This window comes from Lactuca virosa, chromosome 3 (genome assembly GCF_052849685.1).
Source record: "Lactuca virosa cultivar CGN04683 chromosome 3, Lactuca_virosa_CGN04683_v6, whole genome shotgun sequence".
NCBI lineage: Eukaryota > Viridiplantae > Streptophyta > Magnoliopsida > Asterales > Asteraceae > Lactuca > Lactuca virosa.
This window is the reverse complement of record NC_136428.1, coordinates 323,490,091-323,510,847: the sequence shown is the minus strand read 5'-3', so window position 1 is coordinate 323,510,847 and position 20,757 is coordinate 323,490,091.

The following is a 20,757-nucleotide window of genomic DNA, read 5'->3' as shown; positions in this document are numbered from 1 at the left end:
AAGAGAGATTTTAAGAAGATAGTGATTGTGAAATTGTATTCTCGAATTCTGTTATGGTTACGGCATCCCTTTCCATAATTCGATTGTGAGATTTGGCAATTAGTCTGGATTGTTTAGACACACATATGAGCTATCTAAGGCAAAGGTGTATAAGTTTAAGAAGCTTAGATAAAGGATTATCAAAGCATTAGGTATTAGAAATATGAACTTCAGAAATTCAATAAGTATTGTTTTCTGGAAGTTCAGTTGTTTTCTAAAACATGTCAAAGCTAGTGGGAGCATAAGTGTTATGCTTATATGATAATAATCATCATGATAGTGGGAGCATAAATGTTGTGCTTGTATGATTATTAAGGCAAGTATTGCAAGTTAGCAATATTAATTATAGAAAACAAGAGTCATACTTTGCAAAGTCGTAAGGGTTAAATAGTTGTTTTGCTATAATTAAGGGAGAGAATATTGTACTTCGTTTCAAAATCTAAAGCTTAGATTGAGAAATTTTAAAGGATACATAGTGTGTTCTTAAATTTCGATTATGATTACGGCATCCCTCTTCATAGTTCGAATTGTAAGAACGAGACACATAAAATATTATGGCAGAAGATGGATAAAGCATCATATCTTTATGTAAGACATTATGCATCGTGTTCCATACACTTCGGGTATAGGATCGATTGCAAGTGCTATAATATTTGACCATTCTAAAATTTTCAAAATGTCTAGCGCATTTAGAGGGAAAAAGGACTAGAATCGGTTTTGACTAAAATAATTAAACAACTATCAAAGGACGATCCAAAGCTCGCTGAGGATTGGTCGCTTGTGAGTAGTTGGAAGTATGGTATTGGATGACATTATTATGAATAGATAAGATTCTATTAAGAATGAATTGTCATATGCCAAATATGGAAATGTTTCCATATTGGGAGTTAGATATTAAGAATCTATGTCTAGATTAGAAACTTTTATGCAGGAAGGATGTTCAAAGGAATGTACTTTGAGTGAGAGACATCATATCTATAGAATTGTTTCTGATAGAGATTGGCCGAGTCTTGATGATTTTGAGCTGTGACTTTACGAAAGAATCATTGCATAAAATGTTAGAATCTAGCATAAGTAACAAGAATTTGATATTCTTATACTTGTGATAAGGATTGGGAGTTGTGAAATGAATATGATTGGAAATGTGTTCATTTGATCTATTTCACAAAGAAAGGACCATAGGTAAACATTGTGTGCATGCTGAGAGCATGGGACAAGTGTAGTAATAATTCAAGTAAGAAGTTGATTACCCGAAATAACAAATAATGAGTAATCAATATGGTGATTAAATAAAATGTTTTATTTATACCCAGAGTTTGGGGCCATATGGGATTAGTATTATTCTTGTGTTTCACTTTGCATGTTTTGACTTCCTGAATAATTAAATTATTTCAAAATAATCAAATTATTCGAATGGTCCACAGTCGTTCATATGTTGGAAGTAGGTATGAATGAAGACTGTCATGAATTGGTTTGTAGATTGTCTAAAGTGTATTAGACATAAGCAAATGTTTGCTGCAACGTTCATGAGTGCTTATGAATATGATTTGAGCATTGGATTAAACCCACGCTCACTTGGATCACTTCATGGATTTTATCACGAGTGATTGGTGAGACGATAATATCTTATATTCTTGAAACCGAGATGTGTGAGTTGTATCTTGTGAGTCGGTTACACATTGATAATATGTAAACGCACCAGTAACTTGGTGTCATAAAACATATTGTTGTGTGTGATTCGGTAAGTGAGTGCAAGCAAGCATTGAATCAAAGTTTATCCATTCCTTTTATCCAAAGTAGGATGAAAGCGATATCTGTGGGCCCCTCGATGATTTAGCGATGACAAATAAGCGCTTGGCCATGCCGGGACTAATTTGATGTGTTCAATTGTAGTCTGTTGTCAGTCGTCATAAAGGAAACAACACATAGACAGAGAGAATGATTTAAATCCATGTCTCAGTCTATACAATATCTAGAATGGAGGAATATATGATCCCTTATCTAAAGGACACGCTTCTAATAGGATCAGAGTTGACAGCGGTTTTTGAAAGCTACGATTGCAGATCAGGATCTGAAGTCATACACAGAATAGTTATTAGACTTATTCAAGTGGGAGACTGTTGGATTAGTGTCTAAGTCCATAACTATTTTGGTATGTACTTGACCCGATGGTGCATGGTCCTTTTGGGTTGCCTTCACCAAAGCAACTTGATAGGATGAATTATGGAGAGAAAGGATTAATTATGATTTATTAATATATTATGAGAATAATATATTAAAGGAGAAATCATATTGTTTAATTAATATTAGTCAAGAATTAATTGATAATTAATTTTGTGGCTAAAAGAGATTAATTAAACTTAAGGGACTGGAACTGTAATTATAAGATATTTGCATTTGGGCTATGGATCACCTTGGAATAATAGGTTGGACGAATTCTATGGGGAAACCCATTAGAAATCGCCCAAGGGATATTCTAAAAGGGTCCATGGGCTGCTTAGGGCTTAACCAGTCAGATTAGGGTTTCCTAGTTGAAAACCCTAATAGCCTACATGTATATATAGTACCCTTACGCCCCAAAAACGTGGCTAAGAGTTCCACTAGGGTTTCTGGACGTTTTGGGCAGCCTCCTCTCTCTTCATTCTTCATCCTCTTGCTCTTGGTGTTTGTGAGCCATTAGAGGAGTGACACTTGTGACTCTAAGCCTTCTAAAGCCATTACAAGGAGGATTTGAGATTGTTATTGCTACATAACAATTAAGGTATGATATAAACCCTAATTCATATGTTAATATTGATTATCACATGCTAGATCTAGGGTTTATAGTCTTGGATGAATGCATGTACCATAGAGAAACCTAGATCCAAGCATTAGGGTTTATATGAGCACATAGGATGTTCTTATGGCCTAAACCCATCACATGTATCATCTTTAAATCATCGAGGGGCCCACATATATCGCTTTTATCCCGAAGATAAAAGGAATGGATAAACTTCGACTCATATGGCTTGTTCTACTACTTGTTGAATCATACACAAAGGCACGTTTTATAACATCGAGTTACCAATGCGTTTTCGTGCAATCAATGTATAACCAACTCATAGTAACAACTCATATCTCTAGGTTTGAAGAATATAAGATATTATCGTCTCATGATCACTCGTAATAAAATCCAAGAAGTGTTTCAAATGAGTGTGGGTTGAATCCAATACTCAGAACTTATGAGCACTCATGAGTGTTGTAGCACTACTTTGTCCACCAACTTGGACCTCTACAAACCAACCCATGACAGTCTTGATTCATATCTACTTCCAACATATGACCGACTGTGGATGGTTTGAATAACTTAATCATTCAGGAAGAGCGACTTAATTATTCTGGAAGTCAAAACATGCAAAGTGAAACACAAGAATAAATGAATCAAATATGGTATCAAACCCTATGAATATAAATAAACACTTTTATTTATCACCATACTGATTACTCATTATTCATTGTTTCGGTTTTATCAACTTTATACTTGAATTAAAAACACTAGTTGTCCCATGCTCCAAGCATGTACACTATGTTTTTCTTAAACAATAGCTTTGCCATACACCAAGTATGCACTCTATGTTTGTCTATGATCCTTACTTTGTGAAATAAACCAATTGAACAAAATTTCAATGATTCTAATTTCACACTCCCAAATCCTTATCGAAAAATGTGAGAATTTCAAATTCCTATCATTTATCGAAATCTGTTTAGATTTTAAACTTATATGCACTGACCCTCCTGTAATGAATATGTACAAAGTCACAAAGACTTGTCAACAGTCATTATAAGGTATTCCAATGGAGATCAACTCCATGGAAACTAAGTCTCATATTCAAAGTACATTGCTTTGGACATGCTTCTTGCATTAAGTTTTCTAATCTTACACAGATAACTTCCACCTATGGAGACAACTCCATATTCTCATTTTGACTATCACTTCTGAATAAGAGATGCCTCTTTTCAGAATATGTCAATATGGTCCTTCCGAAATTAGCACTATACTTCCAACTGTCCCTGAGCAACCAATATTTGGTAAACCTCAGATTGTCCTCGACAATTGCTTAATCATTTTAGTCATATCCAATTCTAGACCTTTTCCCTTCTTAATGACAAATATTATAGCGCATGCAATCGATCCTGTACCCAAAGCAAATGGTACACGATTCATGATGTCTCACATAAAGACATGATTCTAGACGAGTCTTTTGCTACAATATTTTTATTTGCCATGTTTTCAAAATTTGACTATGAAGAGGGATGCCGTAATCATAATCGAATTTTGAGAACGCAATATATAGAATTTTCTTAAGTTGAACCAATCCAAAATGAAATTCATATATATATTCTTGACTAAAGATGATTAAGGTCTCAATCTAAGCCTTTAGAATTGAAATGAAGTATATCCTCTCCCTTAATTATAGCAAAACAACTTTTTCAATCCCTGCAGCCTCACGAACTGAAACTTTTGTTTTCTATAATTAACATTGCTAACTTGCAACACTAACAATAATTATCATGCTCCCACTAACATGATGATTATTAGCATAACACTTATGCTCCCACTAGCTTTGACATGTACTCAGAAATCAGCTGGACTTCTAGAAATCAATACTTTATTGACTTTCTTACCAAAGTTCAGATTTCTGATACGAGATGCTTTGATAAAACTTTATCAAAATCATACACCTTTCCTTAGATAGCATGCATGTGTGTCTAAACAATTTCAGAACTATGAAAAGGGATGCCGTAATCATAGTCTCACTTGTTTAGACCTTTTGCCATCTGCTTCAAATCTACTTGGTGGAAATGTTTCCTCACCATCATTTTCATGAATCAGAGAGAAACCTTATGACCCTTAGATTTTATGGTGTATGTGTTCTTATCCATGTGAATTTGCCATAACCTTAATCACAAGAATATGTCAACACAATAGGTTACAAACCTCAAGTTGTGTGCTAGTGTTAAACTATAGGTTTTTTTATTCTTGATTAGATCTTGAAATACTTTTCAGGATCTTTAAGACTCCCACTGTCCTCTTGACATATAAGACTATCTTGTCAAATATTCAAGAGATAGTGCGGATTCTTTATCAAGACAAACGCTTCATACAATTGGCCTAAGTTGGTTTTTGTTTTATCCAAAACATCACAACTTGCCAATTTCAAATGTACAAGAGTAGGACACTTTTACTCTTACATTTGACAACTGTTTTAAACCTTTCTTTAGGATATGTCACTCAACTTACAGTCTTGGAGTATGACCCTAAGACTTGTTTTGGAACGAAGTATGACTCATCTTCTTGATTTGACCACTTCAACAATTCATAGCTCCTCTTCTTAGCTATCAGAATGCACTTAGAGGATGAACTGTGATAAGGTCTCTTAATCATTAAGAGGATCATATAACATGATACTAAAGTACTCTCCCATCTTTTCAGATTTGAGAAACTTTTATCCTTCTGCCTAATTTGAATCTTCTCATTCGTTCTGCTATACATCAAAAATTTTCCAATGTATCAGAATTACACTTAAGCCTGTAAGTATAACCATATTTACTAAACTTTAGTAAATCATGATGAATAGTCTTAACGATTATTTGTGGTGGGCTTGATCAGTGCACAAGAATGTGTACTCGATCCCTTAGTCCTTTACTTGAATCACACATCCATGTGAACAAGTAATTAGTCTTGATTTTCCAATGCTTGAAAGTTCTCATTCATCATACTATTCAACTTGCATGATTCCAAGTTTCGGTCCAATTGAATCTTGGGCAATGAGGAACTTTCCTGATTTGGTAAATTTAGACACTGCCACAAATGAAAGAATCAAATCCATTTTCCAATATTGCTGTCAGTGGAATCATATAAGCAACAATTTTCCACAAATGCCATTGTAAGGATACTTCAAATAAATAAAATTAAACAATTTTATTTTATCTTAAAACTTTGCGGAAAAACTTATCCTTACAATCCACATGGAAAATTGTTGTTATCTATTCCTTGCTCAAAATTCTGATGCGATCGAAATCTACCTTCGCGATCAGAATCAACATATACTTCCTTTAAGATTTCTCTCTATTCTTTGATTCTTAAAACATCAACATGTGACCCAGTCACATCATGTAATGAGGATCTCAGAATAGAACTTAACAGAGTTAGATAATGGGCTCTACCTGATGTAGAGTCAAACTTATTGACTTTAACATCCTTAGGTAAATTTGGAAGCTTTGCAATCAACGCACCTTCCTTTGGCAAAATAAACATATGGACCCTTTGGTAATGGGACTATCTCAGACTTAGCCTTTCTCTTTACCATTTGGTCAACCGGGTTGACTATGGCCAATCCCTTTCCATTGGGAAGAGAATGCTTTTTCTGCATTTCCAGTGTCACCATTGTCACTGTCCATAAAGTTTTTGGGAAGTTGATCTTCTAATCAAATTTGCTTTACTATCGTTCCAAATCATTGCTGATTCAGCAGCACCAAGCAAATAGATATGATCATTAAGGTTCATGTCATAGTCTGTTTCATAGTAGTCCCAAAGGAACTCACTATGTGACTTAGAAAGTGATTGAACATCCAACTTTCTCAAGACTTTGACACCCAACTCTCCCAGCTTGTCAATATGTGACTTCATCTCTAAGATGTGATCACACATAGACCTTGCTTGCCATTAGGGCTTGAGTGACCTTGAACTTGTGGGTTAGGGAGAATAATTGGAGGAGGTGGAGGAAGTAAAGTTCCAAGAGATTTGGGAAGATCATAGATGTCTGAACTAGACATCTTTTGGGAGATATTCAAGATAGTTTATCTAAAGTCCTTAATATAACACCCAATATGAAATATTAAGGCTAGGATCCAACAACCTATTTATAATTGGAAGAGGGATGCGTAATCCGAGTTATAAAATAGTTGAAGGTAGGTAAATGACGATTTACCAATTTCCACCATGAAAAACGAAATAATGTAATTAGGTTTTTAATTGGATTTGAAACTCCTAGATCTTTTGAGATTCATTGAACTTTTCAATGGCATGTTTCAATCTCGAGTGTGCCCTTCAGGTTTTCTGACTGGGATGCCGAGGATCACAAAACAAGGTGTGAAGTAACCATGCAAATATACTTGGTACCCTTAATATTTACCCCTCAATCGATGTGCCAGTTAACCACACGAGCTCCACCGATACTATGATAAATATTAAGTTACCCTTTGCCTACTTTGTTAAATCCAGGTTAGTGTGCCGGTTAACCACACATGCTCCACTAACGGTTTAAACAAAGTGCAAAGTGTAATTTCATGGATTAGCACCTTATTCACATTTTCCTAAGTAACTAAGATTGAGAATTTATAAGTGTTTAGTTACTTAGTATTTATCATTAATACTTTTAATGAAGGGAGAATTATAGTCCTTGTCCTACCCGTTCGGCTAACGACCCTCCACCAGTCAAGGAAGCGGTGGGTCAGAGTGGACACCCATTAAACTGCCATTTTATAGGCAGTAACCTTATACCCCCTTATAGACCGACTTCGTGAATGAGGCCTACTAACGGTAAGACTGACTTGCTCTTATACATATATTTATTATTAACTTATAATACTATAAAGTATAAGGGTTGAATTTTAACTTTTAAAATTCTAAGGGCTAACTTGGAATTAAAGTATTCATGGGGAAAACATTACAAATTCCAAAACTTGAGGGCAAGTTTTGAAAATATTCAAAACTAATTAATTCCATAACTTATGTGTTTAAAGTAGTTTTAATTAAAAAAAAACTCTTCAAGTTCCATAACTTGAGGACAAGTTATGGAAGACTTTAAACTAATAAAAGAATGTAACTTTTCTTTATTTGTGTAACGTATGGAACTAATTAAGGTTACACATTTTATCATTTAATGAAGTGACTCTTGAACCTCCATAACTTGAGGACAAGTTATGGAGTCATAAAACCATTTAATGAGGACAAGACTCTTCATTTTTGTAACCATTGCCAACTTTTTATGAGTTTTATGAAACTTAAATGTGACTTTTCATATAACTTGAGGACAAGTTACAAAAACACATTTTAGAATCAACTCTTAGAATAAAATGGATTGAAAACACATAATCAATTAACTTTTCTATTAATCTAATAAACTCATATGAACAAAGATAATTCACATCAAATTTTTTTTCAAGTAATTAGCATAACTTTTAAACTAATACAATTCGATTTTTCAGCTAATTTTGCAAGTATAACAAGAAAACAAGCCTTGGCTCTGATACCACTGATGGGTTTGAGCATTCTAACACTCCTAAGTGTACATGCAACCCTAAATACCTTGGATCTATGTTTTCTCTATTATACATGCAATTATGAACTTTCCAAGGTATTACCCTATCTAGCATACAATACTTGATACTTGGGTAATCAAATGGATAGAATACATACCTTTGTTTGATGTAGCTTGTCTCCATGAAGCTTGAGTGCCTAGTGCCCCAAGTGTGACACCTCAAATGGTTCACACAACACCAAATGCACATGGAATGACTTGAGAGAAATGGAACACTCCTTGAAATCGTCTAGCCCTCATATTCACACATTAGTTCACGATTTCTTGAGCCATGGGATTCTTTTATATGGTGGCTATTAGGGTTACACCATGTAACTCATAACTTTACCCATTCCTTATGCTCCATGGATTTTAACCTCCATGGAGTATCCATGGGTCACCCCATGGACTTAGTCCAACATAAGGAATCTTGGATCACAAGCCCACATATATAAGAATGAATGATTTACACAATCAACCCATATATTTAATTAGTCTCCTTTTGATCACTTAATTAATTCCAAATTAATTCTTGATCAATACTAATTAAATAACCTTATTAATATATTAAAACTTATAATATATTAACCAACCTTAAGTGTTATTTCTCTCATTATAGTCTATCCAAATGCATGATGCCATGCAACCCAAATGGACCATGCCGGGTCGGGTCAAGACTTACCAATTATAGTTATGGACTTAGACATTAATCCAACACTTAGAACCAACCTCCAACCACAGAGGTCAACAAAGAACCAACTCCACGGTCATCTCCTAAAATTCCAACTCCTCAGGGCTCACCTCAACAAACTCCTTCTCATCTAAAGAACGTAGAAGAAGAAATGTTATCTGACCATACTGATGACTCTCTTGCTACAGCACAAAAGAAAAGTGACTGGAGGGCTGCCAAGTTTGCAGAACAGATCTGGAAAGAACAAGGGTTTGACACTACGTTTGACGAAACCCAGATCAACTCATGGGTAAACCCAACCCGTAGACTTTTGGATGTTGATTACATTCCTCATCTCACATATGCAAAACCACCATCAGATGGCTATTAGGATATTCCATTTTCTCCAAACTCCAAATATTTCCCATCCTTTCAATCTCTTGATCTCAACATTCCTGATGACAGAAGACTCCCCATGGAGTTTGAACACTTGAACCTCTTTCAAGCTAAACACGGTTCTAAGTTTGACAATATATGGTCCAACGATAGACCAGACAGGGTGAAGAATTACAAGTTAGAAAATTCATGAAAAGTGGATTTTTCAAATACACCCTTACCCGAAGAGGAGAAGAGTATGGCAGATCCCAAGCTGATATTGTGTGCATGAACCCTGAAGAGATATTTTTGATAGCTCGGGTGTTTCTGCATAAGGCTGAAAATTTTCCCAAGATGAAGATTGCGTTCAAAAGGGTTTGTGAATTCTTGAAGGCCTTGGTATGTGACTTTGGCAAAATTGATGCTGAAAATTATCCTGTTCTTGCCAACAAGTATGATTTTCCTCCTTTCGAGCATGTGCCAAACTTCACTGAATGATTCGAAGATATGTCCCTTGGTGCAACAAGCTACCCTAAGCTAGGGGTCGTGTACAAGAAAGCTCAAGATGGTCCCAAGTACTTCATTCTTGTAACCGTAATCCATGGACTAACAAATAGGCAACTGGATGTCACCATGGCCTCGGTGCAAAGATCAAAGCACATGACTGATGAGGCTAAGTTCGAGATTACAAGAAGAATCCTGTGGTTATTTGAAGTTAGAAAGTCTTAGTGGATTATCATCAAGTTCCTGAAAATGAACAAGTGAAGAATATAGCTGAGAGGTTACTTTGGGGGAAATTGCTGAAACAAAAAGTGACCCTCTTCAGCTAAAAGTGTAACACCGTAAATTTTCAAGACAATTTTTCTTTTGAAAAACATATGATTCTCAATACACATTTTCATAAAGCATCATTTGTTTAGTTTACAAAACACAATCCCTTGTTAATTACTTAATAATCCAGGATCTTCGAAACATAATTCTTTCACTGGTGTGTACAATCAAGTCGGTGCCGTCGCGAGATAATGAGAACACCTGAAACACATAACACATAACACGGTAAGCATGAAGCTTAGTGAGTTCCCTAAAATACCACATAGAACACATATTAGCCACTCGAGACTATAACTCTGTGGGCCCACTGGCCCTAACTCTGTGGACCCTCTGGTCCTAACTCTGTGGCCCTTTCCGTCCTAACTCTGTAAACTCTGGAATACACACAACATAAATCACATAGAAATAATGCAGTGCAACACATCACATGCATAACATACAAGATACTCTGTCACATAACTCTACTTACCACTCAAGGTAAAGTATAGTGAGAAGACTTACCTGACAAGCAGCAAGTAAATACCCTCGCACCAGAAACTCGAACTAGCCTCCGCCTAGCACAAAAGATGAATATCTCTAATCAATACTCTTTACACGACCCTAATAAATGAGGGCTATTCTTCTCTCTCTAACTCTTGAATTGGGTAAAAAACCATTTTACCCCTCCATGGTCTCCATTACTCATGTTAACCAAACCCCAGAGTCAATAGAAGTCAAACTCGAGTCAACAGTCCATGTCTGACCCGACTCGTCGAGTGCACTCATGCAACTCGTCGAGTCCACTCACATCCTCAGAAGTCTCGTGAAGGTCCAACTCAGCTCGTCGAGTTGACCCCCAACTCGTTGAGCTATCGCATGCTCAAGCTCATCGGGACAAACCCTCACTGACTCGTCGAGTCAACTCATGGACTCGACGAGTCCCCTCTGTCTGATTCCTCATTCACACGTCCAAAGTCAGATCTCTCATTCTAAACCCTAGATCTAGCGCTTTAAGACACCAGAGACACATAAAGTCCCGACCTTTACGTTCATGCATGGCATAAATGCCTCAAAATGCCAAAACAAGCCCTTCTTAAGGTGTTAAGCGCAACAACCCTCATTTGGAAGAATAAAGTTAGGACCTTTGGACTCTAGGGACCTCACAAGGTCCAGATCGTAGGACTAGGCTTCTAGCTAATCCATTTTACTCAAAGTCCCAAACCAAAGGTGGTAAAAGCCCTAGAACTTCAAACACATGAGATCTAACCAAAATAATGAGAAAGGTGCAGACTTTTACCTTCCTCAGAAGCTCTGGATGATCTATCACTGGATCCAACTTTGCCCCTCTTGATCCTTGCTTGATCTCCTTCTCTTCTTCTCAAATGATGCACTAAAAATCCCAAGCTAGCTTCTCTCTCACTTTCTAGCTCAAATGACCTTTAGGGTTTGCTTCCAGGGAAAGGGTGGCCGCAAATGAGGCTATAAGTGCCTTTAAATAGGTCCCAAACCCCGGAAATTAGGGTTTCTCTAATCAGCGCCTACTCGGCGAGTCCCTCCTCTGACTCGTCGAGTCCACTCATTAAGTCCACGGGAGAAACCCAGCTCGACTCGGCGAGTTGGACCCTCAACTCATCGAGTCTCTTCTTTAATCACAAGATCAAACTACACGATAATATCCCTGAAAATCCGGATGTTACAATTCTTCCCCACTTGAATTAGATTTCGCCCTCGAAATCACTCCTTAACCACTCACATAATGAAATCATCAACCCAAAAGGCACCACCGAAAGGATCTCATATACACCGATATCTTTCTCTATGGATACCTGAAACCACACAAAACTCCCAAGACCAGAACTGAACCAACTCTTCCGTCGCTGATATACTCCTTCCCACTATCCGGAAGCTCTAGTGGCCTGACCCACCGCCAGACCGCCTAATCAAGCGATCACCATGATATTTTCTCCTCCAATATTAAACCCTGATAACTCACTGATCCTCTGATTCTCACAAGACCAAATCCAACAATCGGCTACCGCTCACTCATATCAACATGCTAATGATCCAAATCACGCCCCAAGAAACGGAAGGGTCCACCCAACCAGGGATCATACACTAAACTGCAATCAGAACCCATCCGAACAAAGAATCCACAACACTCTGCCCTTCAGACACAAGAGAATAACCAGGCTCGCTCAAAAGTGTCCTCAGACATCACAATCACAAGTCCCAGCTTCATTCCTCATACCCCTTTTTAATACTGAGCACTAGGTCAACTTCTGACTCCACAGTTGAACCTCCAAAGGTCACCCATAACATATCCCAAAATGTCTTACTGACTTCCTTCTCCTAACAACTATCTCAGCCCAGTGACACCCAAGTCACGAAGTTCTCTTTACTCCAACAGATTCCACAATCCTACAAAATTGTTTCACCCTCGACCCCCGTCGAACACTACTCCCTAGATACGAGTGCCTCGCGGTACCTCCCGCACCAACGAACTGAACGACTCTGGTCCAAAACATCTGATGAAAAACAATATCCCTCAAAATGGAACCCATCTCAGAATCCGGAGTCTCATTTCACCTACTCAATGCACCACTAGAGTCAAACTCAATATCGAGAGTCTGGTCCAATCCAGAATTGGAACCACTCGTCCCAATGAAGCACCCAACTCAAGACTCATGATTCGCAACCCGTGCTGTGACAACCCGAAATTTCTATTCTGTACAACCATTCACTTCAATAGGAGTCAAAACTGTTTCTACTAATTTTCAAGCTTTTTGGAATAAGTTTGAGTATTTTAAGATTAGTACTTCAGGAGATAACAGGAGAGAGGATGCCCTAGGGTTTATTGTGCAACAATAATGTCCCAAAACTCCAAGAGTTTGGAGTTTACGGCCTAAACAAAGGTGTTTACGGTCGTAAACCCTAAAAGAGGGTATAAATATGACACTTAGTTATTATTTATCACTTTTCACAATTTCAAGATCCAAAACTCAATTCTCTCTCAAGTATCATCGACTTTTCTTCTTGATCTTCAACATTGTAAGTGTTTCTAGCCCTAAAAAGTTGATATCTTACTTAATCTAGTGATTTAACATGATTCCATCCGTGAAATCATTCCAAAAGTGTAGATCTTCAAGTTTCACCAAGAACACCAAGAACACACACTAGTGTTCTTGGACTTTTAGCACCTTTTCAAGCTTCTACCTAGTAAGTACTTCTATCCTAGAGTATTATAGAGCTTGTTACACTTCTAAACATCAAGAAAACACCCAAGAAACCAAGGATCAAAGGTGTTTACGGTCCAAGATGTTCTTGGACCGTAAACCCCAAAAAGGGTACCAAAGTGTGCCCTAGTCCCTTCTAAGCCTTGGAAACTAGCCTAGATCCCTTCCGTGATGTGCTTAGTACTTGAAAACATCAAAAGACCATAAACCATTTGGGTTTACAGCCGTAAACCCAAAGGGAAATGGTCCAAGGACCGTAAACTCCTAAAAGGAGTGAAATGGTGCCCTAATCTCTTCCTAAGTCTTAAACATGAAGTAGGAATGCTTCTTGTGATCTTTAAGGCTTCAAAACACAAAATGGTCAAAGAAACATGAGTTTACGGCCGTAAACTCATGGGTTTACGACCGTAAACTCAATGAGTTATGGTCACAAAACCGTAAACTCCAATAAAGGGTCCCCTTGAACCCTAACCTCAATAGCAATGTCCTACAACACTTAGATGCAATCCTTAGCACTTATAACACTTATATAAGGTGTTTTCCATGTCCTACGATGTCTTAACTTTGTTAATTAGTTGTTTTATGACTAATTGGATACATATATGTGTTATTATATGTTAACTAGGATCCTTGTGTGTGTTCAAGTCTTCACTTGACACTTAGCATCCTATACATTCCGTTCATCCAAACCACTCACTACATGTGAGTTCATACCCCTTAATTAACCTTTTAAAATTTTTTTAAATGATTTTATGGGGGGGAATACAAGTTGAACAATTATAGTTATTATATCAATCACATGTGATTAATAACTACCAAACAAGTGGATTTCTTACTTTTCAAACTGTGTTACCAAACTGTTTTACTTCAAACTGTCTTACAAACTCTTTTACATACCAAATGCTTTTATCAAACTCTTTTACATGTTAAATACTTTTACTTAAACTCTTGTAACTTATATTCTGTGTATCTATATAGATATAGTTATATAAGTAGGATTGAAAGGACTTAGGACTGATAGCTCACCTTACTTCCTGTTCCTTGTTTGGTTGTGGACTTAGGGTATTCAGGTTATTTGTCCGAAGGTCATTTGAATCCTAGTTATATATCATGTATATGTGTGTAGATATAAAAGGTTACTTCTTTCATTCAGTTCAATGCCTTTGGGTAGCAAAGGTATACAAACATGTTCATATATACAAACAACATTACTAGTAAACTATAATAGGTATAGTTTAGGAAGATACTATTACTAGAACAATGAAACATACAATGAGTCAGTTTATTCATGAGTAATACATAGTGATGAGAAATAAACATAATACATAGTGATGAGAAACAGACATAATACATAGTGATGAGAAACAAACATAATACATAGTGATGAGAAAAAAACATAGTACATAGTGACGACAAACAAACATAATACACAGTGATGAGAAACAAAACATACAGGCTAGACAGAGAAAGAACACACAATACAGCTAGCACATACATATACATATACATATACATTACTTACAGTTATGTGAGCCACTTAACGGGGGCATGGCACTACCTGTCATGACCCGTTTTGTATCCAGAATCTCCTTAAATGGGGAGCATATGAGTTTGTGTATAGATCTATACTGGATTGACTATCCTACACCTTGCTGCTCGCTACAGTGGGACTTGCAAGTCTACGGGTGCCAAACGTCATTTCTTACGACGTCTTACATCGTCGTTTTTCTGTAGAGTCGGTAGCAGGATACAGGCCGATCACATGGTACTTTAAATAACAATTGGTCTAAAGTAATTAGTACAGCAGTAGTTACTTAATACAACACTACAGTACTATTTCATTTTCCCTTTACATTTACTTTGTGATATTCACACAATAAACAATAATGTAAAAACTATATTTTTGGTTAATGATAGTCAGATTTGGGAAAATACACACTCTTTCAAGAGACACACAAACAGATACTAGATGCCTTGGTAGAAGGCTACTTTTAGTAGGAAACATAGGGTTTTCTAGGAGAGTTCAAACAATTACAAACTTTTACAAAACTTATACATTACAAGACTTACAAACACTTTCATAACAATTACAGACACTAATATACTTATGATCTCACCAGCTTTAAAGCTGATAAACTCTTTCAAAATAACATGTATTCTCAGGTCGCCAGTAGACAGGTACCGGAGCCAGGTTTTTGAGAAGATGGAGCTCGTTCAAGACTCATCTTTTATTTTGATGTATATTTTTGGTGTCTATAAAACTTGACAGAACACACCTGTATTAATTTATATTATTAATGCAATGGATGATGTTGTTGCTTGTTTACTACTTTGCATTGTTGTGATACTGTACATGACGTCCTCCACCCCCGAACGTTTCCGCCGTTCCGATTTTGGGGTGTGACAGATTGGTATCAGAGCATTGTTTATAGTGAATCGAGTGTATCAACCCATAAAAGATATACGAACTATAAACATAGTGGGATTAAAATACTCTGATAAAGAGTTTATACTTTTAAATAATAAAATATTTAACCAAGTATACATACCTGCATTCATACTAAAATCAGTGTCACTAGGAGAGAACAAAAGTATTACGATTGTTGGGTAGCACAAGTAAACTTAGAGACATATGGTCAACCCTAGGAAGATGTAGCCTGATCAACTACATTATCCGAGGAGTGATTAGCATGTGCCTAAGTATGGTTGTGAGGTTGCAACAAGTCTAAAAATTTACCAACACTACTACAATGAGAACAGTAGAACAGAACATAAACTTAAAATACTATAGGAGTATTTTGTGTTACTTTAATTACTTATCTGAGAACTAAAGGCCTTTATTAGTATATCAATAGTTGCTGAGTGGATACGCTAACGTTATACGTATCTAGGATATCATAGACTTAGAATATGTTATCTTTGCTTTACTTCATGTTCCTTGTTTGGTTGTGGGCTTAGAGTTGGGGTCACTTATTCGAAGGTCTATCCTGTCTTGGTTACATCTGACTGGTATGCACTACGCAAATGTTGAGGTAACTGATAAAGATCATCTTATAATTATCTAATTAGTTCGTCTATTTAGTTATTTCTTTATCCCTTTTCTCGCGTAGATTTCATGGCTAGATTCCATATCCCCGGAGACCCGTACTACCCCAACCACGGCAATGCAGGATGGCTGGGAGAGGAGCTAGAAGATGATCACCCAATCCCATTGGATGATCACGAAGCTGAAGGGTTTTATGAGGATTCTGACTCAGAGCCAGAAGTCAACAACCTACCCCCAGCTGCGCAGGACCCAAACCTGAATCCTCGTCCAGCATTTCAAGGACCCACTCCTCTGTGGGCCACAAACTTGAATAGATGGAGTCAGGACCAGGGTCAACCCATTCCCTATAATGGAGACAGAAGCTTCTACAACCTCACCGAGGGAGGTTCAGCTGACAGGGTCCTACCCATCATGGTTCGTAGGATTGCTCGGAACACCGAGCAAGGTCGAGCAGCTATTGACCGAGTAGTGGAGATTGACGCCAACTCTGGCATTAACACAGTCCACATTCGCCAACTAGAGTCTGCTCATGAAAGGACTCAGGTCCGCAATGCAGTTCTGCAAAGGGAACTTGCTGAGACCCAAGCTGAAGTCAGGGAACTTCGAGCTTAGCAGGCAAGGTCTGAAAGGCGTATGAGGGACATAGAACGTCTACTGTCGGATTCAAGAACTCACTCTAGTAGTTCTCGTCGCCGTTAGAGTCTCATCGACTTCTCTTTTGGATGTAACCTAGTTAGTGTAAAAACTCTAGTCTAATTTCCTATCTTTGTAAATCTTAGACCCGTTAGGTCTTGATTAGGTGCTAGTCTGTCAAAATTTTCCCATCTTGGTTGATGTAAGGCCTACTTCTAGGTCATTTTCCCGAACTCATTACATCTGTAATTCCAGTATTATTGACAGATATCTAATCTCATGGAAATTATATCCAAATGCTTTCGTTTACAATCAATCGTGTTATTCATTTGTGCTGTTGGACTATGGAGAGTTAGTCCATGAGTCATTCTTATCTATTTCCTATTAAATTCTTATCAATATCTACATCTTTCTAAAACTTATAGTTGAAAGATGCCTCCACGCCGATCAACAAGACGCGATCCCCCGATAACTGTAACACCACCTACTCTTCAACTCGACACAGCAGCCCTGAATGATGTTGTGGCTGCAGCTGTGGCTACAGCCATGGCTCAATATCATTCTTCGGGTTCCACTGGGGAAGGAACTCCTGTCCTATTTACTCATGGTGAAATTCCCATGCGCTTGAGGGAGTGCTCCTACAAGGACTTCACAAACTGCAAGCCCAAGTCCTTTAGAGGGACTGGCGGAGTCATTGCCCTTTCGCAATGGTTCGAGAAAACCAAATCGGTTTTCGAAATCTGCTCCTGTCCAGAGGGGAGTAAGTTCAAGTTCGCTGCTTGCACCTTTGAAGACAAAGCCCTGACATGGTGGAATAGCCATGTCAAGTCACTATCCCTAATAGTGGCAAATGCTATGGGCTGGGAAGCCCTGAGAGAGCTAATGGTTGAAGAGTACTGCCCGAGGGGCGAAATCCAAAAACTGGAGGAAGAAATGTGGAGCCTAACCATGAAGGACTCCAACATAGTCTCCTACACCGCCAGGTTCTGTGAACTGGTGGCCCTCTGTCCCAACATGGTTCATACAGAGGGGAAGAAGATTGAAAGATACATATGGGGGCTGGTGCCTCCATTCCAGGGAAATGTTTTGGCTTCAAACCCCACTACATTCGATAGTGCCAAGCGATTGGCACAACGACTTATAGACCACGGGGTTCGTACCCCGGCCGCAACAACAACCCTGGCCATCTCGGAACCCGCTAGAACCGCTGATTCCAAGCAGAAGTTTTGGGATGACAAGAGAAAGACGAGAGCTGCCAAAAAGCAGCAGGTCGAGGCAGTTCATGCTGCGATAGCACCTGCCGCTGCTGCTCCAATAAAGCAATACGCTGGAAGTTTGCCCAAGTGCAACAAGTGCAACTTCCACCACGTCGGTGCCTGCCGGGAAACATAGTGTTTGAACTGCAACAGGAAGGGGCACACTGCCCGTTTCTGCAAAGCTCCGACGAGGCCAATCACCCAACTCCCCGACGCTGGTATGAGCCAAACTTGCTACGGTTGTGGCGAGGTGGGCCACTACAAAAGGAACTGCCCGAAGGCAGGGAATGCCGGTGGAGTGGGAAGAGTTCTGGCCATAGGCCACGAGGAAGCGGTTGCCGACCCCACAGTGGTCACTGGTACGTTTCTCCTCGATAACTCTTATGCATGCATACTGTTTGATAGTGGAGCGGAGAGGAGTTTCGTGAACCAAAACTTTGCTCATTTACTTAAGCAAAAATCACGAGCACTTAAAGAACCGTTCACTGTAGAAATGGCTAATGGAAAGACAGAGAGCACTAGCAGTATATACATAGGGTGTACCCTAACTTTAGATGGCTATTTTTTTCAATCGATCTCATGCCGGTCTCAATTAAAAGTTTCAACGTCATTATCGGCATGGATTGGTTGAGTCTTCATCGTGCCGACATTATGTGTTACGAAAAGGTTGTACGCATTAATCTGTCGTCTGGCGAAACTCTAGTAGTATATGGTGACAAACCCGACACGAACCTTCGTATCATCTCGAGCATTCAAGCTCAGAAATTCTTGCGAAAGGAATGTCGCGCATTCCTTGCTCATGTGGTCGATGTGAGCCAAGAAACGAAAGACATTCAGAACATTCCAGTAGTACGCGACTTTCCTGATATCTTTACAGAAGAACTCCCAGGATTACTTCCGCAACGTCAAGTCGAGTTTTGAATCAACTTAGTTCCAGGGGCTACCCCCGTAGCCAAATCGCCCTATCGTCTAGCACCTGTAGAGATGCAAGAACTGTCCTGTCAACTTAACGAACTGCTCAACAAGGGCTTTATAAGACCAAGCTTCTCACCCTGGGGAGCTCCAGTCTTGTTCGTCAAGAAGAAAGACGGATCGTTTCGTATGTGCATCGACTACAGGGAGCTCAACAAACTGACCGTCAAAAATCGTTATCCTTGGCCTCGTACTGGCGATTTATTTGACCAACTTCAAGGGGCGAATTTCTATTAAAAGATCGACTTAAGATCCGGATATCACCAACTGCGAGTGCTAGGGGAGGATGTTCCGAAGACAGCCTTCCAAACTCGTTATGGGCACTACGAATTCGTAGTGATGTCGTTCGGATTAACAAACGCGCCCACAATATTCATGGACTTAATGAATAGGGTGTGTCGTCCTTACTTGGATCAGTTCGTCATCGTCTTCATCGATGACATACTTATCTACTCTCGTAGTAAGGAAGAACATAGTCAACATCTTCGTCAAGTCTTACAAACGCTGTGCGCGGAGAAGCTTTATGCGAAGTTCTCGAAATGCGAATTTTGGATCTGAAGAGTCGAATTCTTAGGGCACGTGGTTAGCGAAGAGGGAATACACGTGGACCCTTCCAAAATCAAAGCCATTGACAGCTGGTCAGCACCGAAGACGCCTACAAAAATTCGTCAATTTCTAGGCCTCGCTGGCTACTATCGCAGGTTCATTCAAAACTTCTCCCGCATTGCGAAGCCTCTTACGACACTGACCCAGAAGGGCGTGGCCTTTGACTGAGAAGAGAAGCAGGAGAGAGCGTTCCAAACGCTCAAAAGAGCCTTGTGCACCGCACCAATACTATCCCTCCCTGAAGGGATAGAAGACTTCGTTGTCTACTGCGATGCGTCAAATCAAGGACTCAGATGTGTTCTGATGCAGCGAGGTAAGGTCATCGCCTATGCCTCGAGACAGCTGAAGACACATCAGGTCAACTACACTACCCACGATCTTGAACTAGGAGCAGTTGTGTTTGCCCTGAAGATCTGGAGACACTACCTGTATGGAACAAAAAGCACTATCTTTACAGACCACAAAAGCCTGCAACACATATTCGACCAGAAGGAGCTCAACATGAGACAACGACGGTGGGTCGAGCTACTCAGTGATTACGAATGCGAAATTCGTTATCATCCGGGTAAAGCCAACGTAGTAGCTGACGCCCTAAGTCGGAAAGAATATTCTGGTCGTAGAGTCAAATCATTGACTATGACTATCCATTCGCACTTGTCCACATAAATTAAGGAGGCTCAGCTCGACGCTTTGAAACCTGAAAATGTGGTGGGTGAATCCTTGAGAGGGATGGATAAGAACTTGGAGGTTAAGGGTGGCAGAGCTTATTATTTCA